Raw genomic sequence first — 27,107 nt, forward strand, 5'->3', positions numbered from 1 at the left:
GAGGTGCTAGATTAGAATTTGGGAATTGTATGCAAATGCATGGTTTTTAGTCTATCAATAGAAAAATACATAAATACAGACACAACTGTGTAAGTACACGTATCTGCATATAAACGCACGTGCAGGTACTTCTTCGCTCTGTCCACCAAGAGGGTCTGGGAGCCATGCCAATACCAATGAGCACACTTAGCCCCCAGATCTTGGGTTTCTTGGTATCATTGTCCACTGAAAGGACCCAGGGTCCTTGGACAACGGGTGATTCCGGCCAGGAGCAGGGAGAGTACAAGATGAACCTGGGCATCCCACTACCAGAAGTAAGGAAGTACTCAGAGAATGGTAGGGACATCTGAGAAGGATACCAAAGCCAACTTGGAAGGACTCCCACTGGGCAGCTCTAAGACTATGGGAGTATCAAAATAAACACCAACAATAAGTTACCATCCACTGATGAAAATATGAAACCATGAGTTCATACTACTATAGATAAATGAACAAATTGAAGTTTGGTAAAAAATGGGCTATGTACCTAATCACAAAATATCTCCACACACAGCTATTACAAAGGGGAAGAGAGTCACTTTGCATTGGTGAAGGGAGGCACACACCACCTTAAGCAAGAAACAGAAGTTAGTATCAATAGGATGGAGACAAATCAGAATTTTGCACCACCCGCAAAGATGCAATGCATCCCATAGGCTCTCCCACTCTTGGGCACATTAACAAAGTGCTAACTGAGCTTTCTGAATACACAGCAAAAACTGACTCACAGCATCAAACTCCTGCCAAAGATGCATAGTTTGAATCTAATCATGAGAAAACATCAGACAAACCCAACGTGAGGTACATTAATCAAAATAGTTGGCCTGGAGTCTTCCAAAGTGTCAAGGTCTTGAGAGTTAAGAAAAGACTGGGAGTCTGTTCCAGATTCCAGGAGACTGGGGGGTATGTCCCACTGAAATGCAGTGGGGCAGCTGACCAGGGTCTGAGGATTAGATGTTAGTGATGTATCCATCTATTTCCTGCATTTGATGATTGTTTATGGCCATATAAGGGCAGGTCCTTATTTGTAAGATATATAAACTAAAGGGTTCATGGGTCACGGCCATTATGTCGGCAACAAACTTGGAAATCATTCAGGAAAAAGAAAGTTTTTTTGCACTGTACTTGGAGCTTTTCTATATGATTATTTCCAACAAAAAAAAAATTCAAGAAACTCTAGCAATGATGACAGCAAAAGAACGCAGTCTCCTTCAGCCAACATTGTCTGGCCATGCTCTCGATGAGCTCAGTCTGCCTGGGGACTGAGTGAGTCAGCCTCATGCCACTGCAGGGAGGTCATCACAGCCGTGCCCACTGTTAACTGTATCCTGAGTATAAGAGTGGCTGAGGGGACGTTGGTGGACTCTGTGCATTCCAGGAGACCTGCACTGATTTTGGGAAGGATTCAGACTACTCAAACTGGGAAGACGGAAGCCTCTATCACTGACATGAGCACTGGGTCTTGGGAAGGAGAACACGATCCTGGTGTCCAGTCCCGTGTCTGGTGCTCATGGATGTTCTACCCTCCGCGGCTCCACGCTGAGAAGCTCTGTGCCCTCCTCCTTCTCCTGAGGAAGACTGGCAGGGCAGGACTGTCTATGCTGGAGCATATACTGGAAACCAATGTGCTCCTCTCAGGGCTCTGACCTCCTCCCTGCCAAGGATGAGAAGCCTCCTTCAGTGTAGACTTGAGTTCACACCTGTGTGCCACAGTGTGAACACAGCAACCACTGACTGACTCACACCCAGGACAGAGTAACCAGGTGGCGAGGGGTCTGAAAACCATTGGTGGGAAGAGAAGACGCAGGCGAGATGAGGCATCTGCCTTTCAATATTTCAAGACATGGCCCAGGGAAGAGGTTGGATTTTCCTTGTATGATTCCAGATTAAGAACTAGAGCGGGGGGCACCTGAGTGGCTCAGTTGGTTGAGCACCCAACTTTTGATTTCAGTTCAGGTCATGATCCCAGGGTTGTGGGAGCCAGTGTCTTGTCGGGCTCCCCAGTGCTGTGTGTGGAACCTGCTTGGGATTCTCTCTCTCTCTTTCCCTCTGATCCTCTCTCCTGCTCACACTCTCTCTCTCTAAAATTAAGTAAGTAAATAAATAAATAAATAAATAAATAAATAAATAAATAAATAAAGAGAGCCAATGGAGGAAGCTGAAAGGGGGTGGAGTTGAGCTCCACATAAGGAAGGAATTTTCTAGTACTGGATCTCTCTGTGGGCTGAGACCCCGGCAGTGGGCAAGCATCCACTGAAAGACCACCCATGAGGGGAGCCGCAGCTATGACCTCTCCAAAGTCAGGATTCCAGGGAAGACCACCTCACCCCGGCAGGGCGCAGAGTAGGAAAAGGAGCCACAGGCTTCGTGAGCAGAGTGAAGGTGGACATTCCTGGGCTTTGCTCAGGCCAGTAGGGCAGTCCCGTGAAGCCAGAGCACCCCTCTCTCACCAGCAGCACACTCTCTGCCACCCCCACCCCCCGTTTCTCCAGCGTCTAAGGCGAGTAGATGCAGCGTAAATGCTGAGGTCGGCATTTCGGAGAAAGAAGTGGGACTTCATAGCACATCAGTTCACCATGTCTAGGACTTGGTGACCTCCCAGATGTGTCGCTTCCCCCCTCCCACCACCACCACCATGGAGGCTACCCTGAATCCCAGCTTGGCCCATAGTCCAGCCTGTTCCCAAATACCTCTGGCAGCTCCAAAACATAAGGCGGGTCACCTGCCTAATAAACCTTGGCCCCAACCCTCCGTTACCAGTTTCTCCTACTCCAACCCTTGACTCACTGTCCCTTAGGCATCATACAGGTGAACAAGGTTCAGGCTGCAAGTTACAGCTCCTAAGTGGGGCAGGAGACTGTGCTCTGCCTCCCACGTCACCAAGAGCTGGGGAAAACAATAAAAGGACACGTGAGTCCCTGGAAAGAAAGAGTAGCTGCTGCAAGTCTTGTCATCACCATGGTTCACTTGGAGACCAAGTTTAGGCCAGCATGGAAAGTTTTCCATGGACCTGTCATCCACTGACAAGTCCGGCAGATATATATAAAGTATGGTCTCCAATTTGCATTCACTGCTTCAGTTGGATTGATTAAAAGAAGCAGACGCCATGATTTAAAGAAGGCAGAGGAAGGGGCTTTTCAATAGCAGGTGGTGGAGATGATGTTAGAGTTTATTGGATTGTCACATTGGATACATTATTCCCCAGGGGCCTGAATAAAGAATTAGAGCAGCAGCGAGATCTTATTTGACATTTGATGTTTCAATTTCCCAGGCAACATTATGCCTGTTGAATTTTCAGCTTGGATGCAGTACTAAGCCGACTCACATGGCCAGCCCCTCCCTCCTCAACACCCCCACTACGAGTTTTAAGGAAGGGCCAGTTCAGACTTATTAGACATTGTTATTATTCAACTTATACCCCACCCCGATCCACCGGCACAAATCACTTTTACATAACTCATGGATTCACGTCACATATAGTTAGCAGATTTGTGTCTCGGAGTTTATCTAGCGGCAAAGCCCAAAGTTGAGAACAACTGACAGCCAGACATTTTTTTTTTTTTCTGGAAACGATGCTTAATTTACTTATATACTATTTCCGCCACACTGTGTGTTGCATGAGACTGCTAACTGATAACCCCTCTCTGTGGCATCATGTGCCCAAGGTGGAAACACCAGCGAACGTGCCCCTGGCAAGAGAGGACAATGGGCTGAACTGGCAGACCCGAGCCCTGGCCTCCGCCTTGGCTCTGCCTCTAACTTGCTCATAACCTCTAGAAAATTCCCTTGACCTTCCCTGCCTCTGTGATCATACCTGTTCTATTCACTTCATAGAGGAATGGGGAAGAGGTAATGAGATCGTGGATATGAAAGTGCTCAGAAAAACAGGCGGTGCCTGAAATCCATCAGGTTAGGTATCATGTAGGTAGGATCAGGTTTAGAAAATGGGGTTTGAACACCGGGCTATAAAACAAATGTATCTGAGCCACGCTCTGACCTCACTCCTCATTTTACAGGCAAGAATGTGGGTACCAAGGGGTGTCAGGTGGGGCCAGTCAGGTTTGCATGAAACACTAAAGGCTCACGTTACACCTGAATGTCCACCCAATGACCATCGAGCTTCTGCTTATCTGATTTGACAGGGATCTCACTTCCTCAAAGGTAACACCTTCCACCTTTGAAAGGTTTAGGCGCCTTTTCAGAAACACGAGGAAGGGGAAGGAATTTGTGTGGCCTTTTTTCTTCCAACCACTGGTCCCAGTCATAGTTAACAGTGCCCCGCAGACTGCATCTGCTCCCTCTTCCGTGCGGTACTCGGTCGGCTAGTTGTTCTCTGTCACACTCCTCCTGTCTGGGTATCCCTACGTTCTTTGTTCACCCCTCACGTGAGTCCCTCTGTCATCCCGGTTACCCTGCAATCAACATGCTCTAATTTGTCCAGAACTGACTCCAGGCTCATCTTTGCCGTGGCCACCTTGTCCTTGGCAGTTGACAGGACATTCAGGACCTGTTCGGTCACCTTCAGTCTGAGCAGCTACCGTCATCGGCTCTTTAAATTCAGCAGTAAGCCGGGGGGTCAGGCATGGACAAGTAGAGCCTCACGAGTTCCTAGTCCACTGCTGATACCTGGCAAAAAATTAAGGCCTTGAAACAACCCAGAGAGGCAGATACAGAGTCTTCAGCTTGGCTGGGCGCTGGTCAGGGGCCCGCCCTCCTCCAAAGAGGCACCCTGCACTTGTAGAAGATGGAAGGAGAGACCCGTTGCCATGGAGACCATCGGGCAACCTAGACTGCCTGCAGCCTGTGAGGAAAAGGCACTGGGAAGGATCACAGTGAGATGCAGGAATTCACCCACAACCACCACCCACCCCGCCATGAGCAGTTACCTAAAGCAAGCAGCACCTGGGCAGTCTCCATCATGGCCCAGGAGGGGGCACAGCTGACGTGAGACATCCTGTAGGAGGTGGGAGGCCTTCAGGGGTGTGCCTGTGGTAGGTGTGTGATGTGTGTGTGTGATGACACAGCAGCAATGCCTCCTTGGACAAAGCTTCTTTTTCGGGGGCACAACAGTGATATTAACCCTCTTGGAGCAGCTGGAGGGTGGTGACTTGAGGCTTAGCTGGTCACTTGTTTGTGCCCCAGAGCACTCTGCACACGCCTCCCATTAGCACTAATTACACAGTGCTCTAATTATTTGTTTAGACATCTGGCTCCCCCACTGGAGCAGCTCCAGCCCAGGGGCTCCATCTTGTGTTTCTGTCCCTGATTCCCAGCACTACTACGTGTCCCCGGCACATAGTAGGGGCACAGTGGGTGTTGCCTGACTTACTGAACCTCTGCCAAGGGCAAGATCAGAGTAGTCTGGATTTAAAACAGCAGCACGCAAGATCAAGGCTCAGTTCAAGCGGCATCCATGGGGCTCCTGTTACATTGGGGCACGGAGCCGTAATGCAGCCAACCGTCGCGGGGCACACGCCGAGCTAGAGGAACACACAGACTGCAACCCTTCCTCCCTTGCGACAGGGACACAGCCGCAGAGGCAAGCATGATGTGCTCTTGTCACAGCACTCGCTAGGAGAGAAACCCAGAAGACCTCACCACTGGGGCGTCCATTTTGCAGGTTACCAAGGGAAGGATTGGTCTCATTTCACATTCGTCTAGTTGTTTCAATTTACATACAGTGCAACCACTCTTTTTGGTTGTACGGGTTCATGCATAGATTTTGAGTTAACTACGGGAGATACAGAACTGGTCCATCACGGGTCTATTTTATTTTGCTCTGTTAAGTAACTCCCGTATTTTATCTGGTCTCATTTTTGTGTCCTATCTGCTCTTAGAGACCTGTAACTGCAAACTGAGTCAGTTCTGTCCAGTAGCCTAGTCAGATCTGCCCCTAACTCTGAGTTCTATTTGACATTTCAAAGCAAAAGAGGACAGTGCAGGAAAAAGAAGCAAGGTGGGGTGTACCCACTTACCCTGAGAAAGGACTTTTCCTCTAGAATCGTTGGAGCCAGAGCAGGAATCCCATGAGGATGAACTTTGCCCTACACCACTGGTGAGCTCCTGAAAAGTTACACCTGATTCCAATTTTATCAAACTATCTACCAGTCTGTGTTTCTGCTGGTCACCAATCCTCAGCCCCATTTCCCTCGTCCTCCCACCCCCTCACCCCATGCACTCCTCAGGGTTTCAGGTAAGCAGAAAATTGATAAAATTGCTTGCAAATAAACTTGAATGTGGTGGAGAAATTGCTATTATTTACAGGGAACCTTTAAAAATCATTTCTTATGGGAATAAATATTTCCCTAGGAGAATAAGCATATGTGAGCATTTTTTTTTTAAGCCACAAAAGGTTGGAACTTGGACGTTCACATTATGTTGCTCCTCAAAGCAGTTCTGTGGGATGCTGTTGACTCCTTCCAAGTTTGCTGCTATTATCCCGAACACAGTTGGAACTTTGCCTCAGAAACTGCCTCCAGAGTCAATAGATGAGCCCACACAAGAAAACCAGCCTCATTTTTTTTTAAGTCACATATGTTGTTGTCAAATATATTTTCTCCTCCCCAATACTTGAGGGCCGGTCTCCATTGATTTTCATTAACCTAATGTCCAACCTCAAGGTCAGGAATAGAGCAGTCAAGCATCATTAATTTGGAATACACTATTTTAGAATAAGAAATAATTCAGCTGGTAAACTTCAGCCCATACACTTGCTGGTCTTGAAGGAAGGATTTGGTAAGCAAACTAATCATATATTGTAAATCTGGAGGAAACTACTTAAAGCTACTTTAAAAAACAAACTTGTCAAGAATTCTCAAGTACACCTTAGATTAAAGCACCCTTTACAAAACCTACTTGTGGATTCATTACAAATTGCCTTTATTAACCAAAGAAATCCCTCCATGGACTTGTAGAGGACCTTATTTTGTTGACCTATTTCCTGTTCAGTGCAATAAAGCTGCATCTGTCTAAAATGGTCTCATAATTCAGACTTTTTGCCACACTCCAGCAAATTCTGACAAAGCTTCCTCAAATTAGTCTGAACCAATGAGGTTTGATTTTACTAGACTGAACCATATGAAATCAGCGATATTTAACCATTTTGACCTATAAAAATGGCAACTTTATATGGCGCAATCTAATATATTTCTTCCCTGGTGCTCCTTTCCAGGGAACAAAAAGCACTCTACATTTCTAAGCTTTCTTCATATATTTTAAAGATAAAGTAGGAGAATAGGATTGACTGCCTCAGGCCCCGACCCCTGCCCTTCAGTTCATAAGTACAGAAACTGGAAGATCTTGCAGCAAAATGTCATTCAAAACAACCATTGCAAAGTGGGACACAAAGAATACTAAAACAAAAATAAACAGAACTTAAAACAAATGATCACTTCTGCTTTGCTATCATGCCAACGCACACCCTCTCCTTTATGCCAGTGTGCCCTGAGCAGATGGGTGGGCAATCTAAAAATCACTTCAGAGACAAAATGCATCTTGCCTGCCCATAAGTGTAACCCATTAAAGCCCAGAGACTCTACTCTGTCTGCATGACCAAAATCTCCAATATAAGACTCTGAAAGCCTTGGGATAAGAGGGGAGCAAATTAAAGTTTAATAGAATGGAACCTCAGGAAATGGACAAATGTAAATTAGGATAGAGAGACAGAAATTATTCTCATTTTTACAAGGCTCCTCATTAATGTATTTGATAGCATTCTCAGAATTTGTATAAGAAATGCAGGGATGTGTAAACTCAAGAGTTTGAGAACGACTCATCTCTTCTTGGGGCAAGGAAATGGATTTGCACTGCAGCAATAAGGGTTTCTGATGTGTATTGGGAACTTCGTGGATTGTGAAAATTAGGAGAAAATGAGTGGGGGTCGGGTAGCAGCAGACCATGAAATGTCTTTGTCTGGAGGTATCATAGAAGAGAAGCCCTACTTTGGGAGATCAAGAGTTGATTCTGTCTTCATCTGACACCACCCACCTTCTGCCAGAGTCCACGGTGGCTGGTGAAAGACTAGTCCGCATGGCACCTCTTCAAGTAGCTGCGACCACTGGGAAGCAGGCAGACAGGCATCAGACAGTGGTTTCTTCTGCAGGGCCAGGGAGTTCATCCAGCCCTCAGGACAGCTCCTGAAAAATTACCCTTCTCAACCCTGTTGTAGGAGCCACTCAGGGTTTACCACCATCAAAGCATATACTTCCTGAGAGAGAAAAGGACAAAGAGCTGAAGGGGTATCTCTTTTGCACTGTGAGGCAAGGGAGTAGGGGGCATGATTTGTGTTTAGTTTATTTTTAACTAAGTAACATACAGACATGGAAGATGACAATTTCAGGTAGATCTGAAGCTACAACCTTGCTCCACGAAGCTGCTACAAAAGGCACTTCCCAGGGGCCAGCCCAGTTCACATGCCCTGCATCACAGAAATGAAGTTCTTCCCACTCCTGTAAAGCCAAACAAACCTGCCACTTGAGTCCCCATTTCCCAGTGACTTGGGTACAGAGTGGTAGTTTATGGCAACAGAATTAATGTGGCTCTATAGGTAATTTGAAAATGCCAAGAGTGGCGAATTATCACATGAAAATGCAAATTGTTCCTTATCTAGCCTGTTCCACAGATGCTATGATTCATCATTGACTGTTCAGCTGTATTTCCAAGTAAGATCTCAGTGAGAAGTGTAGAAAGGCAGGGCCCAGTCATTCTGCCTGGAGAGATTTATAGCTCCTTTTATCCAGATGTAAAAGCACAGGGTGTTGGGTGGGAATATTAAACCTATAAAATCTCAATCTATCATGCAGTCCTTATTTGAAGAGGGCCAAAGGACCCATAAGCATATACTTAAACCCTCCAAAATTTCCTCTCTTCAGCCATGTACACACCTGTCACACAATTCACCCTTCCCTTTGCCTTCTTACCTGAGTAATGGCAAACTCTTCCATCTATCCACCCATCCATCCACTCACCCATACACCCATCCATCCATCCATCCACCCATCCACCCATCCACCCATCCATCCACCCACCCACCCACCCATCCAGTTTTCTTTCATATCTTAACTCATTTTTAGTGGTGTTTTGAGGAATCCATCAAGACTTTACTGCTGGCCACATACACAGTTTCTGATTAAGAAAGGGAATCCAAGTGGGTTTTCCTGTTTTCTCTTTTCTTAGCATTTCCAAAGGATGCTTGTTAAAAGAGGAAACACCACACTTGAGAAGTGGACCAGGACTCAGTGTGTAAAAAGAAAGAAATCATCTAAGTGCTGGAATGCAAGGGAAGCCATCCTTTACTTAGATAGGTCAGGAGGTAACACTTACATAGCACTCTCTCCGTGCCAGCCTGGTTCTAGGGGCTCTATGAATATTAAGTCATCTACAGAACCTGGCAGATGGGTGTCACCCTGAAAGTCACCAACATACCACACCCCACTTCTGGAAACTATCATGGAGAATAATCACTTAAGCTCAGGGTGCTCCCTGAGGGGGCCACACTCTGCGTCTTATGTGAGCCTCTGCACACCCTAGTATAGGACAAACTAGGATCCAGGTGACTGAGCAGCTAAATGGTTGGTTTTCTAGCTTCCCCTTGTCCCCTTGTAATTCCTTGTGTTTCCTTGTAAATTCTCTGTGTGTCTCTTTGCCTCACAATCAGAGAAGCCTGACTAGTAAACAGTCACGCAAAAGTTATTCCACAAATAACTTCCTGGACACCAGGGTTTCGGGCAAAGAATTCCTACAGGGGAAGGGTGGGTGGTCACAGTGGAAAGGGAAGCTGCAGCCAGTACCAAATTACAATGGTTTTCGATGGCTGCTGTTAATAAACTGGGTGACTCAGAACAGCAACACATTAAATGCAGCTGGCAGAGTTACATCGTGCATCCAAACTGCGATCCCAACCCTCTGTCCCTTTCATACTTGGTTTTAAGAAAAGCAGAGTTTCTCCTTTCCTTAAACACGCTGGATGTCCTCCCAGGGTGAAGGTGCACCGAGGATGAGTTTGTGGTCATCCTCATGCAGTAATACCACCCCTCCTAGATCTCTACATGCTCCACCCCATCCCCTCCCTACAAATCCCTCTACCCCGCCAGATACCAGTAATCTACACCACAATAAGTGACATCTGGTTGAACCACTTCTGGAAGGTCACCTAGTACTTTCCTCAACTCTCCGAATCTAAATCAGGCCAAGTAGGTATCTTACTTTTAAATCAGCTTGAATCAAGTATAATTTACACACAATAAAACTGACCAAATTTTAATATCTAATTCAGTGAGTTGTAGCAAACATACATATATGTGCAACTACTACCACAATCATGATATAGAATACTTCTGTCACAATAGAAATATTGTGCCTGTTGGCCACCTCTCCTTCCCCTACCTCTCTGGCAACCATTGATCTGCTTTCAGTCTCCACAGCTTTGCCTTTTGCAGAAAGTGACATAAATGAGATGATAAACTATGTAGTCTTTGCGCCTGGATTTCTTCACATATCACAATGTTTTTGACATTCTTCATATTGTTGCTCAGACCAGTAATTCATTCCTTTTCATTGCTGAATAGGATTCCATCATGCGCATTTACTACAATTTGTGAAACTGCTTACTTGTCAATGGATATCTGGGTTGTGTCCAACTTGGATCCAGTAAGAATTAAAACCACTATGGCCACGTTTGTTGGTATTGAGACAAAGACTTCAGAGTATGGTGTAACGTGGCATGGGCTGTGAGTTGTGAATTGTCACAGTCTCTGAACCTCTGCCACTGCACAATCGTGGGAACATTTTCTGGGGGTACCAGCCATTCCTCAGTGAAACCTCACCCAGAGAGTACAGCGGGCCCAAGACACAGGTCTCTAAAGTGAGGGGATTTGAAACACAGCCCCATCTGTGATAAAAGTCTGGATGGAGGTGCCACCTGGCAGGAAGATGGCTTGGGCACAGACAGGATATAGACTGGGTGTGGAGGAAGGCCTGAGACAAAGGAGGGGTGCTTGATTTCAGGTGAAAGTGCAAAGTTCCTGTGCCAAAGACTAGGAAGCTGGGTGAAACTATTTCTACGCCTCCCATACGTGCACATATGCACCCACATGCATTCAGACCACACTGATCCACCCCAGTAAGCTAAGCAGCACCACCTAATTGAGAAAAGAGCCATTACACCAAGTCCCACTCAACTGCACCCTCCAACCACATCTCATAGAAGAACAGCACAAGTCTCTTCATCTGCTTGGTGTATGGACTATAGAGTGCTACACAGTTTGAGTTCTACAGGAAACTGGATGCAACTTCACTTGGGTTTCATTCTGTTTGCTAGTTCATTTATTTCAGGTTTTTCTCTTCTATTCTTATTCAAATTGTTTTTTATGAATTTGTTTTGTTTTGTTTTCTCCTTTCTTTTCTTTTTCTGGGATACAGAAAGAGAAAATTATAGTTTTATTTTCTCTTTTCTTAAATTAAAAAAAATTTTAAATATTTTTTGTTTTTTATTCTTTCGTAAATTTTTATTCTATTTAACTTTATTTCATTTTATTCTACTTTATTCTATATATGTTTTAATTTTTGTCTTATCTTCTTTTTTAAATTTTCTCTCTTTTCTTTCCCTTTTTTCTCTATTCTATCAAGCTTCTTTCAACAAGCAGAACAAAACACACCTAGGATATAGCTTCCTTTATTTTATTTTTGTTTTATTTTTAATTTTTTAATTTTTGCTTTTTGTTTTAATTTTTGTCTTCCTCAAAAATGACAAAATGAAAGAATTCACCCCAAAAGGAACAGCAGGAAGAAATGACAGCCAGGGGCTTAATCAACAGAGATACAAGCAAGATGTCTGAACTAGAATTTAGAGCCACGACAATAAGAATACTAACTGGGGTTGAAAAATGCATAGAATCCCTTTCTGTGGAGATAAAAGAAGTAAAATCTAGTCAGGACGAAATTTAAAATGCTATAACTGAGATGCAATAGCGAATGGATGCCACAGCAGCAAGGATAAATGAAACAGAGTAGTAAATCAGCGATACAGAAGACAAAATCATGGAGAATAAAAGAAATGATAAGAGGGGCACCTGGGTGGCTCAGTCAGTTGAGTGTCCGACTTCGGCTCAGGACATGATCTCATGGTTAGTGAGTTCGAGCCCCGCATTGGGCTTTGTGCTGATAGCTCATAGCCTGAAGCCTGCTTCAAATTCTGTCACCAGCTCTCTCTGCCCCTCCCCCACTTGTGGTCTCTCTGTCTCTAAAATAAATAAACATTAAAAAAAAATTTTTTTAAAGAACAATATGATCCTCTCAATAGATGCAGAGAAAGCATGTGACAAAATACAGCATCCTTTCTTCATAAAAACCCTCAAAAAGGTAGGGATAAAAGGATTATAACTCGAGATCATAAAAGCCATATGAAAAACCCACTGCTAATATCATCCTCAATGGGGAAAAACTGAGAGCTTTCCTCCTAAGGTCAGGAACATGACAAGGATGTCCACTCTCACACTGTTACTCAACATAGTGTTGGAATTCCTAGCCTCAGCAATGAGACAACACAAAGAAATAAAAGGCATCCAAATTGGCAAGAAGGAAGTCAATCTTTCACTCTTCACAGACGACATGATACTCTATGTAGAAACCGCAAAAGACCACTAAAAAATGGCTAGAACTGATCCATGAATTCAGCAAAGTCACAGGATATAAAATCAATGCACAGAAATCAGTTGCATTTCTCTACACCAATAATGAAGCAGCAGAAAGAGAAATCAAGGAATTGATCCCATTTACAATTGCACCAAAAACTGTAAAAATAGCAAGGAATAAACCTAACCAAAGACATGAAAAATCTATACACTGAAAACTATAGAAAGCTTATGAAAGAAATTGAAGAAAACACAAAAATAATGGAAAAACATTCCATGCTCACAGATTAGAAGAACAAACATTGTTAAAATGTTGATACTACCCAAAGCAATCTACATATTCCATACAATCCCTGTCAAAATAACACCGGCATTCTTCACACAGCTAGAACAAACAATCCTAAAATGTGTATGGAAACAGAAAAGACCCCAAATAGCCAAAACAATCTTGAAAAAGAAAACCGAAGCTGGAGGCATCACAATCCCGGACTTCAAGATGTATTACAAAGCTGTAGTCATCAAGACGGTATGGTACTGGCACAAAAACAGACACTCAGATCAATGGAACAGAATAGAGAACCCAGAAATGGACCCACAAACGTATGGCCAACTAATCTTTGACAAAACAGGAAAGAATATCCACTGGAATAAAGACAGTCTCTTCAGCAAATGGTGTTGGGAAAACTGGACAGCGACATGCAGAAAAATGAACCTGGACCACTTCCTTACACCATACACAAAAATAAACTCAAAATGGATGAAAGACCTAAACGTAAGACAGGAAGCCATCAAAATCCTCGAGGAGAAAGCAGACAAAAACCACTTTGACCTTGGCCGCAGCAACTTCTTACTCAACACGTCTCCGGAGGCAAGGGAAACAAAAGCAAAAATGAACTATGGGGACCCCATCAAAATAAAAAGCTTCTGCACAGCGAAGGAAACAATCAGCAAAACTAAAAGGCAACTGACAGAATGGGAGAAGATATTTGCAAATGACATATCAGATCAAGGGTTAGTATCCAAAATCTATAAGAACTTACCAAACTCAACACCCAAAAAACAAATAATCCAGTGAAGAAATGGGCAAAGACATGAATAGACACTTTCCCAAGGAAGACATCCAGATGGCTAATAGACACATGAAAAAAATGCTCAGCATCACTCATAATCAGGGAAATACAAGTCAAAACCACAATGAAATACCACCCCACACCTGTCAGAGTGGCTAAAATTAACAACTCGGGAAACAACAGATGTTGGAGAGGATGCAGAGGAACAGGACCCCTTTTGCACTGCTGGTGGGAATGCAAACTGGTGCAGAAACTCTGGAAAACAGTATGGAGATTCCTCAAAAAATTAGAAATAGAACTACCCTGTGACCCAGTAATTGCACTACTAGGTATTTATCCAAGGGATACAGGTGTGCTCTTTCAAAGGGGCACATGCACCCCAGTGTTTATAGCAGCACTGTCAACAATAGCCGAAGTATGGAAAGAGCCCAAATGCCCATCAGCGGATGAATGGATAAAGATTGAGTGTGCGCGCATGCGTGCGTGCGTGCACGCGCGCGCGCGCACACACACACACACACACACACACACACACATTGGAGTATTACTCAGGAATCAAAAAGAATGAAATCTTGCTATTTGCTACCACATGGATAGAACTAGAGAGTACTATGCTAAGCGAAATAAGTCAATCAGAGAAAGACAAATATCATATGATTTCACTTATATGAGGAATTTAAGATACAAAACAGATGAACATAAGGGGAGGGAAGCAAAAGTAATATAAAAACAGGGAGGGGAACAAAACATAAGAGACTCTTAAATATAGAGAACAAATAGAGCGTTGCTGAAGGAGTTGTGAGAGGGGGGAATGGGCTAAATGGGTAAGGGACATTAAGGAATCTACTCCTGAAATCATTGTTGCACTATATGCTAACGAACTTGGATGTAAATTAGAAAAAATATAAAAAAGAAGTATGAAAACAGTTGACAATTTAGATCTACACAGAGGAACAAGGAGTTCTGTAAGTGGTAAATATATGAATAATTATAAAGTGTTTCTCATTTTTATATGCATTACATAATAATTGACTGTTTTAAGCAAAATAATAACAGTGTAATTTTGGGGTAGTAGCATCACCTAAAATAAATGTATGACAATAGCCAAAGAGAAGGTGGGGAGAAATGGAAGTATACTCTTGTGAAGTTCTTACTGTCTCTGTGAAGAGGCATAATGTTATGGGAAGCAGGCTGCAACTAACTGACTCCAGGGCAACTGCTAAAAATATAAAACAAAGAGCTATAGCTAATATTGGCAATAAAATGGTTTCATAAAAAGTACAATTAATAAAAAAGACAAACGCAAGAAAAAGAGAACAAATGGCACAAATAGAAAGCAAATAATAGGATGGTACATTGAAATTCAATCATATAAGTAATTATATTAAATGTAAATAGTCTAAATATTCCAATTAAAAGGATTGTCATGGTGGATAAAAAAGCAAAACCCAACTATATGCACCTACAAGAAACCCACATTAAATATAAAGAGCAGGAGGTTAAAAGTAAAAGGTGGAAGGAAATGTACTATGCTAACACTAACTGAAAGGAAGCTGGAGACACATAAGACTTGAGGTTATGGAAAACTGCCAGTGATAAAGAGGGGCATTACATAATGATAAGTCAATTCACCAAGAAAACACAAAAATCCTCAGTGCTCAGGCATCTAAAAATATTGCTTCAAAATATGTGAAGCAAAACTGATAGAACTGGAAGGAAAAATAGAAAATCCCACAGTTACAGTTGGAGACTTCAGTAGTCCTTTCTCAAAAATTTATGGAACTGTTAGACAAAAAGTCTGTAAGGTCAAGGGGTTCTGAGCACTATGAACAAACTTGACCTAATTGATATTTATAAAACATTCTGCCCAGCAAGAGCAGACTACATATTGCTTTCAGATGCATGCAGAACATTCACCAATGTTCACCAGATTGTATTCTGGAACATAAAGCAAGTCTCAATAAATTTTAGAAGATCAAATTTCTGGAAAATATATTTTCTGGTCAATAGAATTAAAGTAGAAATTCACAAAAGAAATATATTTGTAAAATCCCCAAATATTTGGAAGTCAATAATATAGCTTTAAATACTCCATTGTTCAGATTATGTGGAAAATCACAAGGAACATCAGAAAATATCTTAAATAAGATGTAATTACCAGTAACAGGAATGAAAAATGGGACATTCCTGCAAGTCTTGCAAACATTAAAAGAATACTGAGAAAAAACCCAACTTTATACCAATTTGACAACTTAGACAAAACAGACCAATTCTTGGAAAGACGCAAACTACCAAAGGTCACCTGAAAATGAAGCAGTAACCTGAGTAGCCCAATATTTATTAAGGAAATTTATTCATAGTCAAAAACCTTTCAAAATGAAACAAAAATCTCTTTCCACAGAGAAAACTCCTGGCCTGGATGGTCTTACTGATTAATTCTATCAAATATTTAAAGAAAAATAGTATCAAGTCTATACAAACTCTTCCAGAAAATAGAAGAGGTGGAAATACTTCCAAACACATTTTTATGTGGCCAGTATTACCTGGATACCAAACCAAAGACATTACAAGAAAAAGAAACTATATTCCACAGGAACACAGGCACCATCTCCTTAGCAAAACCTTAACAAATTAAGAAACTTCAACATATAAAAACTATATCCTGACCAAGTGAGGTTATCCCAGGAATACCAGGTTGGTTTAACATTTGAAAGTTAATTGGTCTAAAAAGGAAAAACTGTAGGATCATCACAATTAATGCAGAAAGATATGAAATAGTTATGGAAAGCTTAACAAAATCTGTGCATGACCTTCACACTTAAAATTACAAAATATTGCTGAAAGAAATTAAATACTTAAATAAATGGAGATATATACCATCTTCATGAATCAGAATTCCTAAAACTTAAGAGGACAAACACCTTGGTGGAAAATGGATAAAATATTTAAACAGACACTTCAGCAAAGTAGATGTACTGAGTAGCAGATAAGCACATGAAGAGATGATCAGCATTATTAGTTATTGGGGAAATGCAAATTAATACCATAGCGAGCTACTAGTATCACTGAAATTTAAAGGGCTGACAATATTATTGGGTGTTGACTAAGATGTAGAGCAACATGAACTCTCACATCTTGCTGCTGAGAATGCCAAAGGGCATGGCCACTTCAAGAGGCAGTTTAGTAGTTTCTTACAAAGTTAAACATCCTTTTACTCTTCCTTCCAGAAATCCCACTCCTAGGTATTTACCCAAGAGAAATGAAAGCATGTATTCACACAAAGACTTAACACTCAGATGTTCTTAGCAGTTTTTTAAATTATTTTTTAAAATTTCATCCAGGTTAACATATAGTATAATAATGATTTCAGGAATAGAGTTTAGCGATTCATTACTTGTGTATTACACCCAGTGCTCATCCCAACAAGTGTCCTCCTTAATACCCATCACCCATTTAGCCCATCCCCCCACCCCACCACTCCAGCAACCCTCAGTTTGTTCTCTGTATTTAAGTCTCTTAGTTTGTCTCCCTCTCTGTTTTTATATTATTTTTGCTTCCCTTCCCTTATGTTCATCTGTTTTGTATCTTAAATTCCTCATATAAGTGAAATCATATATTTGTTCACGTTGTTGCAAATGGCAACATTTCATTCTTTTTGATCACTGAATCACTGAGTAGTATTCCATTGCATAATACACACACACACACACACACACACACACACACACACACACCCCACATCTTCCTTATCCATTCATCCGCTGATGGGCATTTGGGCTCTTTCCATACTTCGGCTATTGTTGACAGTGCTGCTATAAACACTGGGGTGCATGTGCCCCTTTGAAAGAGCACACCTGTATCCCTTGGATAAATACCTAGTAGTGCAATTACTGGGTCACAGGGTAGTTCTATTTCTAATTTTTTGAGGAATCTCCATACTGTTTTCCAGAGTTTCTGCACCAGTTTGCATTCCCACCAGCAGTGCAAAAGGGGTCCTGTTCCTCTGCATCCTCTCCAACATCTGTTGTTTCCCGAGTTGTTAATTTTAGCCACTCTGACAGGTGTGGGGTGGTATTTCATTGTGGTTTTGACTTGTATTTCCCTGATTATGAGTGATGCTGAGCATTTTTTTCATGTGTCTATTAGCCATCTGGATGTCTTCCTTGGGAAAGTGTCTATTCATGTCTTTGCCCATTTCTTCACTGGATTATTTGTTTTTTGGGTGTTGAGTTTGGTAAGTTCTTATAGATTTTGGATACTAACCCTTGATCTGATATGTCATTTGCAAATATCTTCTCCCATTCTGTCAGTTGCCTTTTAGTTTTGCTGATTGTTTCCTTCGCTGTGCAGAAGCTTTTTATTTTGATGGGGTCCCCATAGTTCATTTTTGCTTTTGTTTCCCTTGCCTCCGGAGACGTGTTGAGTAAGAAGTTGCTGCGGCCAAGGTCAAAGTGGTTTTTGTCTGCTTTCTCCTCGAGGATTTTGATGGCTTCCTGTCTTACGTTTAGGTCTTTCATCCATTTTGAGTTTATTTTTGTGTATGGTGTAAGGAAGTGGTCCAGGTTCATTTTTCTGCATGTCGCTGTCCAGTTTTCCCAACACCATTTGCTGAAGAGACTGTCTTTATTCCAGTGGATATTCTTTCCTGTTTTGTCAAAGATTAGTTGGCCATACGTTTGTGGGTCCATTTCTGGGTTCTCTATTCTGTTCCATTGATCTGAGTGTCTGTTTTTGTGCCAGTACCATACCGTCTTGATGACTACAGCTTTGTAATACATCTTGAAGTCCGGGATTGTGATGCCTCCAGCTTCGGTTTTCTTTTTCAAGATTGTTTTGGCTATTTGGGGTCTTTTCTGTTTCCATACACATTTTAGGATTGTTTGTTCTAGCTGTGTGAAGAATGCCGGTGTTATTTTGACAGGGATTGTATGGAATATGTAGATTGCTTTGGGTAGTATCGACATTTTAACAGTATTTATTCCTCCAATCCAGGAGCATGGAATATTTTTCTGTTTTCATGTTTCTTCTGCCTGAAGAATTTAATCTTTTATAGATCAAGCCTGCTGTGGTATATTCTCTCACCTTTTTTCTGGAAAAGTCTTCATTTCCCCTTCATTGCTAACATATATTTGTTAGGTATAGAATTCTAGGTTGAGAAGGTCTTTTAACTTCAAAATGTTACTCTTCAAAACCCTCTAGTTTGCTTTGTTCATAGTAAGAATTCTGTTACCATTCTTATCTTTGCCCTTTTATACATAACGTGTCATTTTTTTGGCTGTTTTTGTTATTTCCTGATTGTCTCTGGCTTTTAGTCATTATTATGATGTGCTGTGGTGTGATTTTATGTTTCTTCTTCTGTGATTTGGTTGAAATTGTTGGATCCATGGGTTCCTATTTTTCATCATAATTTAGAAAGTGACTATTATTTCTTGAAACATTTTTCCTGTCCTACCCTTTCCTCTTTTCCTACTTCTAGAAGTAGAAGGAAAAATAGACAATCTCACAGTTACAGTTGGAGACTTCAATAGTCCTTTCTTAAAAACTTATGGAAGAGTTAGACAAAAGTCTGTAATACAATAGGCCACTTCATTTTGTTGCATAGGTCACTGATGTTATGTTTATGTTTTTTAGTCATTTTCTTCAACACTTAATTTTGGATCACTTTTATGCTTCCTCAAGTTCACTGATTTTAGTTCTGTAGCATCATGTCTATTGTAATTCCATCTAGTATACTTTCCATTTCAGATACTGTGTCTTTCATCCCTAAGAGTTCCATTTGGTCTTTCTTTATATCTTCCTCCTCACATTTACATTTTCCCATACTTTTTTAAAATCCTTGTCTACTAATTGCATCATCTCTATAATGCCTGGGCCTATTTCTATTAACTGATTTTTCTCCTGTTACTCATTTTATTACCTTCTTTTAATGTCTTATAAGTGTGTGTGTGTGTGTGTGTGTGTGTGTGTGTGTATGTGTGTGTGTGATTTTGCTCTCATACATAGTTAAGTTACTTGGCATCAGTTGGATTCTTTTGAAATTTGCTTTTAGTCTTTGTTAGGGCAGGTCCACACCAACTATTAGTCTAGAGGTATTTGAGTTCTATTACTGAGAAAATATTCTTCTGAGGATTCTACCCAATGCCCCATTTATTAGATCTTTCCACTCTTACTGGTGGGAGCACGAATTATTCTTACTCCTCTGTGCACTCTAGAAGTGTTACAGTCTACTGCTTTCTAGTGGGTTCTTCCAGCCATGGTGAGTTTCCTCTCATGCACAGGCAGATCTGTAATCAGCCAAAGATACAAGGAGATTTCTCTGCAGACTTCCAGAGTTCCCTCTCTGTGAAATTCCATCCCATTCTCTGTCCTATTCTACCCTGAAAATTCTGGCTACCTAGGCCTCCCCAAACTCTGATGCCTGTCTTCTCAAGTCACTAAGGTCACCAAGCCATTTTGTTCCCATCACCCTCACTTCACATTAGCCTAGAAACCACCTTCAGGAGTAAGCTGGGGCAACCCTAGGGTTCACCTCTTTTGTTTCCCTTCTCTCAGAGATCACACTCCTGTGCTACCTGTGGTCCAATCTCTGAAAACCATTGTTTCATACATTTTGCTTTGTTTTTCAGTTGTTTAAAGTCAGAGCATAAATCTGGTCCCAGTTATTCTGTTATGGCTGACCATGGAACTCAGCACCTATCTTTGAAGAATTCTGAATATTAGATTCCCATATTTTCTGCACTGATCCATCCTGTTTCCCCACTTAACCTCACTATTTTCTCTGGACTCTCTTCTGAACTGCTATATTTTAGATCTACTGGAAAGGATTCAACATAAGTAAAGTGTCCAGGATACTGGTTGGGCTCTACAAACCTCAAGTATGTACTCTCCAGACTGCAGGAAAACAAAAATAACTTAGTATAATGATCCCATGATCTCTTATTAGAGACAAAGGGCACTTGGTCAAATGACCTGACCCTAATCAGTGAAAGTGCTGAAAGTCACCCTGGACTGGAAGTTGAGCAAACCTGGGTTCTAGTTCCATTCTGTAGCTTAGTAGCCGTGTTCATTTGGGCATTTCACCGAGCTCAGTTTTCTCACCTGAACACTGAAGGGGTGGAACTAGATAACCTTTAAGTATCCTTCTAATTTTAATTAATTATCTTAGAATCTATCTGCAAAGTAATCCTGACTGTGGTCCCTTTCTGTCCCCTTTTCCACATGGGCAAGTTATGCAAGAACCAGCTTTGCCCTGGTTGTGAGCCACTACTGCCCATCAGTTTTCTAGAAGGCTGAAGAGGATCTTCTGGGTTGGAGGAACCTCAGTGGGACTATCCTGTCTCCATGCTCTAATATGAGCTGAACACAGAGTCCTCCTCTTACTGGGCCCACCCTTTATTTTGTTTACTCAGAAAGACATCTCCATCATTTCATTTGCCAGCTTCTCCTTTCCCTTCAACAATTTGCCACCATATAAACACAAATTCCATATCTCTGCTAACTCCAACCCTGAAAAATCCAATTTCTACTCCCCTCTGCAACAGACACAGGGTGAAGGATCTTTCCTTCCTCACTCCATCTGTCCCTACCTTGAAAACCACCCACTGGGCGCTCCAACCACCACTGAACAACAGCTCTGGGCCCAGCACAGGGAACAGAGGCAAAGAGTGGGAACCAGCAGGACACTGCTAAAACCACTTACATTAATAACCCCAGTATCAAATGCTCCCGAGGTTCAGCAATCAAGCCCTGAGAACACATTACATTCCCAGTGGAAATCTAGAATAGGAAGCCTAAGGAAGCAAACAGCCATCTTCTGGTTCTGGCCACTCCATCTGGGTGACCTTGAGCAGGCACCTTCTTTCCTGGAACCTTGGTTCCCTCCCATCTAAAATGCGGTACACCTTTTCTGGACCCTCATAACTCAGGGCTTTTGATAGAACAAATAAGATGATAACTAAAAGGGCAGAGTTTGCTGAATGAAAAGTGGTGGTGACAATGCTGAGAAACTAGCTTTCCTGAGCTGATGAGCTTCAAAGACATGCACACACACACGCACGAGAACTTTCTTTTCAGGCTTTCAGGCTGTTAAAAGGCACTGTGATTTCCCAATTCACCCGTAGAGTTTCTTTGTGTTGTCCTGAAGAAAAAGAGAAGGAAGGAGGTGGGGATGGGGGCAGATTTACTCCACAGTTGCTATTTTAGTATCCAGAGGAGCCAGGCTTGTTGATTGCAGAGCGACTGTTATCTCTCTTAGGGCTCAATGAAGGTCACCTTCAAATCTGTTGCTACACCAGATGCTCCTTTTCTCATGGTGCTCAGTCCAAGTGGAACCTGGAACCATATGGGGTTAAGAGCAGGTGGGATGTGTGTGTGCAAAAGATGTCCTGAGAGCTAAAAGAAGAACCCAGTTGGGGGGACAGGTTTGAAATAGGGTGAGGAGGATTTTCAGTGCCCTTTCCTCCAGTAGCTATAACAGAGATCTGTGAGGGTGTGAGAAGTTGCTTTTAATAATAATACCCTGCCTGCACTGGATCCCCCCAGGGAGACAGTGGCCTAAGGGGAGGGAAGAGTTACACATGGAAGTCATAGATCTTCCACTGGACACAGTCACTGCCTCAGAGGCAGGAGCTAAGGAGAGAAACAGGGCCAACAGAAGATTCCCAAAGATGTGATATTAGTTGCAGGAACAGAGGAGAAAGAGGCCATTCAAACACTGATCCAGGCACCCCTCAGCTTTAGGAGGGAGAAACAGTGGGTGCAACCCATGAGGTAATGTACAGAGAAAAGGCCCCTTGGGATAAGATTCATCATCACCCAACCTGGAATCCAGACCCTCATGCCAGCACTGCTGTGAAGGATCCCTGAACTGTAGTCTAAGCAGGACAGCTCCTCATTATCCAGCTGTGTCTCTGTCAGTCTCTCCCTACCATGTGTCTGTCCTGTCCCCACGTACCACTCCACCAAGGCAGATCCCAGAGTGCTGGGCTCTTGGGAGCAGACCTTTGTTGCTGCCTCTGTGCACCCCTAGCAAGCTCTGCATCTCTGAATACAGCCATCCAGCCCGCGCTGAGGCCCTGAGGAAAGGGCTTTGAAATGGAAGGGCTTTCTTATTGGAAGCAGTGGGGCGTTTTCTCAAGATCCTATTTCTACCTTAAAGTCTGAGGAACTCCATCTCTACAGCTCCCAGTGGGTCTGGGGATCAATCGGGTTGGGGTGGGAAGAGGGTATTATTAAGAATCAAATCTAGCACAATGTGCTTTAGTTCTCTCCCATTTCACCCTGTGTCTCTGGGCCTGGCCTCTGGGACTAAGAGAGCAGCTCAGGTTTCATTTGGGGTGCGTGCGTGTGTGTGTGTGTGTGTGTGTGTGTGTGTGTGCGTGCGCGTTGGCAAGTATCCATGTGTAAGCTCAAATTTATGTGCTTACCTTGCCCCTGGGGGTATCTCTAGTCTTCAAGTTGGATGCCTTTGATGGCTGAGTCCTCTCCTGACCTCTCAATCAAACTCTACCCTTGGTGCAGTAATCTGTCTTTAACAACTCCCACTGCAAGTCAATAAAATGTCAATTTAGATCTTCTTTTGTTAAATCTTAAATCTGTGTAATACCTCTCCTTTCCCTGGCTTGTTCAATCAAGCTTATGTTTACCTGCCTCCACCCCCACCTCTTCCCCACCCCCTCAGCAGGACCATCTGCATTTGAGCAAAGGAATGAGATGCTCCAGAGGGGAATTGATAGAAGAGTCTTTTGAGAATTGGGAGACCAAAATGGCGGAATCCCTGAACGTCTCTAGTTTCCTTCTACTCTTGGAAACCCTGAGGAAACCAGCTTTCTTTTGTACTACTCAATTCCCTGATTTTCCCCAAGTTGCTTTTCAAGTGAACAGTAGTAATGTGGACAGTAGTCCATAGGCATTAAGAACCAAACTCTGACTCAAATCCCAGCCCTAGCACTTGTTTATTATATGATTTAACTTCCTGGGATCTCAGTTTCTTATCTGTCCAATGGGCATGATAACAATATCCTCATTGCCCACAGAGGAAGATTAAAGGAGCTAACATACGTAATGCACTTAGAACAGTGGCTAGCTTATTCTAAATGGTATATGCCTATATGCTATTGCCATGATTTGTATTATCTGGCTTCCTACTAACTATTTTCTCTTCAGCTCAGTTCCTGAATCGGAATTGCTTCCTGTCCACTAGGTACAACCTGGGGGCTAGGTAATTAGAAGCTCCACTCTTTCCAGGCAACAAAAGAGCATATGATGGAAACTATGCCATCGGATACCCCTCTCTGGAATTTGTATCTTGAGCAACAGAACAAAGAGACTGAAAACAACTGGTTGTAGTTGCGTTGTGACCATATGGTGGCTGCTTTCAGGCAGGCCTCGGAGCACTGCCTTGGTGCTCGTCCATCCTTGAGCCCCTTTTCCAGCCTCCTTTCCATGCTGGGGGCACCCCTTAGGTGAATTAACTAGTTTGTTTCCTTTGCTTACAAGCAAAGAATCATGACCCCCTACAAGAGGAATTCAGGGTTCAGATGCCTCTTCATGACACGAACTTCTAATCTGTCACCTCCTGCAGCCATTACCTTTGCCTTCTGACTCCATGTGCCACCTGGCCCCTTCTCTTTTGTCTGGCAGCGAAAAGAACGGTTAGAGGAGGAGATGAGAGAGTCTCCAGAGGCCTGGGGAGAAACACCAACAACATCAGTCTTCCCTTCCTGGAGGCTCGGCTTCCCCTTCAGCAGCCTCCCTCCTCTCCGACAAGAACTTCTTCATGGTGATGACCACAGTGGTGGCTGACGCAGAAGCAGAAACCGGGAGAGGCAGCTCTGACATCGGCCACAAACTGCAGGGCTCAGCTTTCAACATATCACACACTGCTTCCTACTCCTGAGCAGAGCATTTACTAAACTTGCATTTGGATCAGCCCAGTCCACCCAGAGAATTCCTCTAGGAGGCAGGCTCACTTGCCAAAACTAAATTTCCCAACACTCAATGGATGGGAAGCTAAATCGCCAGTTGGCAAAATAAAAGTGATGAATTGACTTTCCATGACTTGATTTTTGATGAATTCTCTCAGACCCCTTGTGCCCAGAAGCACACATAGAGAACCACCATTCTACACAATAAAGTTCGCAGGAAGTCCCACAAGTGTGTTCTAAGGGGGAAGGCTGGGAAGGTGGGTGGGGATTCACCTCATATTTAGAGATCACCTACTGTGTTCCAGAAGCCTTATGTACCCTGTTTTTCATTTTACCCTCCACAATGAGCCCAAGGGCTAGGACACACTGCTTTTATGTGAGAGAAAACTGAAGCTTGAGAGCTAAGTAACTTGCCCACAGTTTCTGACTCCAGAAACCCAGACTGCTCCTTTATGTCATGCAAGCTCCTTGTTAATCCACCTCTTTCCCAGCTCTGGCCAGGGCGAAGGGAAAGCAGTCCAGCTGGAGAGAAACAGTGCCAGTGGGCCACATAGGCATGCAGGAGCCATGTTAGAATGGTAATCCTGCATATATCCATACCCAGCCCGGACCACCACTTCTACTATTTGGAAACCAAAAGCCAAGAGGGAAAAAAAATGATGTCTGGGAGAGTCCTCCATGGGCTAGGCATTGTCACACATGCTCATTTACATAATCCCCCATCTATGAGGCCATTAGAGACCAGGAGACAAGGGCTCCCCGCATAACTCAGCTGGGGTCACGTAACTCCCCAGTGGGGGGATGGGCTGCTCAACAGCAGTGTCACTTGGTTTCTTCACAGCAGCAGGTTCGCCCCCACCTTAAGACTCATTTAGTTGTATACCACCATGTTATAGGTCAGTAAGTGAAGGCCCAGGAAGGGGGAGCACATAGGCAGGCAGTTGACTTGGTGCCCCGACGAGGCAAGCCTTTGTTTTCCCTGAGGTGGCATGTGACCTCCTTCTAGCCCAAAATACTTTAAGCCTTTGTCTCTGTGGCCTAATACATGGTCTTCTTTCCCAAAATCCAAGGATTGAGAACTTGCCTGTTGCCAAATTACCCTCACGGACTGTGGTTCCTCTAAGCCCTCTCTATAATCCATCTGAAGCTCTCAATTAAAAATCAGCTGTGGAAGCATCCAAGGCCATTGACTGACGGGCTGCTGTCAGAGGAAACAGAAAAGTCCAAGCTCAGGGATCTGAGAGGCAGCTCTATCACACTTTCCTGAAAGTCAAACCTCACCCTCAGGAGCGCCAGGCTGGCTCAGTCAGTAGAGCATGTGACTTTTGATCTCAGGGTTGCAGGTTCACACCCCACATTGGGTGTAGAGATTACTTAAAAATAAAATCTAAAAACAAAACAAACAAACAAAACAAAAAACCCTCACCCTCAAGCCATACTATCCTCCAGATTTCAGTTTCCATCATGGGCTGCTGGATTTCCCTTCAACATCTGAAGGTGGTCAGCACTACTAATTAGTCCTTCAGTGAGTGAGAACCAGATTTAAGGCCGTACTTGCCCTGGGACCCACATAAAAGTGTCAACATTCTATAGGGATTCTATAAGAAGGTAACAGGCCCAACAGTTTGGAGCAAATAGAGATTCTGGCTCTAAGAGAATGGTAGTCGTTAGTGGAGAATAATACATATATAGTTCTTTCAGCTCCTGGGTATTCTACTCTGAAGGAAACTAAGCCCCGAGAATTCCTTCTCTTACAGACTTCTCATATTCCTTGCTTCCTTCCCTTTCCCAAGAGCACTCTGTAGGCTCTTGTCCTTTCTGACTGGGAGTGAGTGTATTGATAGCCTCCTAAATGCTCTTGAGAGAATTTGATTTTCCCATGCCAACTGAGTGATTCATCTAAAATGCCAATTCATCTTCCCCATGCCAACTGGGTGATCCATCTAAAATGAAAGTTGGCTTAAAATTCCAATTGCTTAGGGCAGAGGCATGTATATACCCCAAGGAATACACAAGATACATTGGGGTACAGGAAGAAAAAAATAAAACTTCTATTTCACTTTATTTTTCTAAAAACAAACTTAGAAGCAATAAAGCTCTACTAATAAGTAATAGGCATCTTGACATTGGTACCTCTCCTCAGTCCATGAAATGTCTTGGTAGACCGGGGGGCCTCACAACAAAGGGACTGACAGTGGTATCTTCATGTAATCCTTTGTTTTCAGCCCTTTTTTGTATAATTGACCTAAACTGCATTAAGTCCAGATTAATCATAATCCTCAATCCACATAACATTTCATCATTAGTCATTTATTCATTTGAGTATTTATATGTATTTTAACAATGCGGGGCACCTGGGTGGCTGAGTGAATTGAGCATCTGACTCTTGATTTCTGCTCAGGTCATGATCTCTGGGTTCATCGGATTGAGACCTGTGTTGGGCT

General features: G+C 42.9%; 1 long non-coding RNA gene across 1 annotated transcript in view; it reads right to left on the minus strand.

The window, feature by feature from the left end:
* The window catches only part of LOC113604240 (uncharacterized), a 144,994-nt gene that overhangs the window by 70,203 nt on the left and 47,684 nt on the right, over positions 1-27,107 (minus strand). The window contains exon 2 of the long non-coding RNA XR_003426122.2: positions 8,026-8,245. This is a non-coding gene — a long non-coding RNA (uncharacterized LOC113604240). The remainder of the gene's footprint in view (positions 1-8,025; positions 8,246-27,107) is intronic.

This window comes from Acinonyx jubatus, chromosome A2, assembly GCF_027475565.1.
Source record: "Acinonyx jubatus isolate Ajub_Pintada_27869175 chromosome A2, VMU_Ajub_asm_v1.0, whole genome shotgun sequence".
NCBI lineage: Eukaryota > Metazoa > Chordata > Mammalia > Carnivora > Felidae > Acinonyx > Acinonyx jubatus.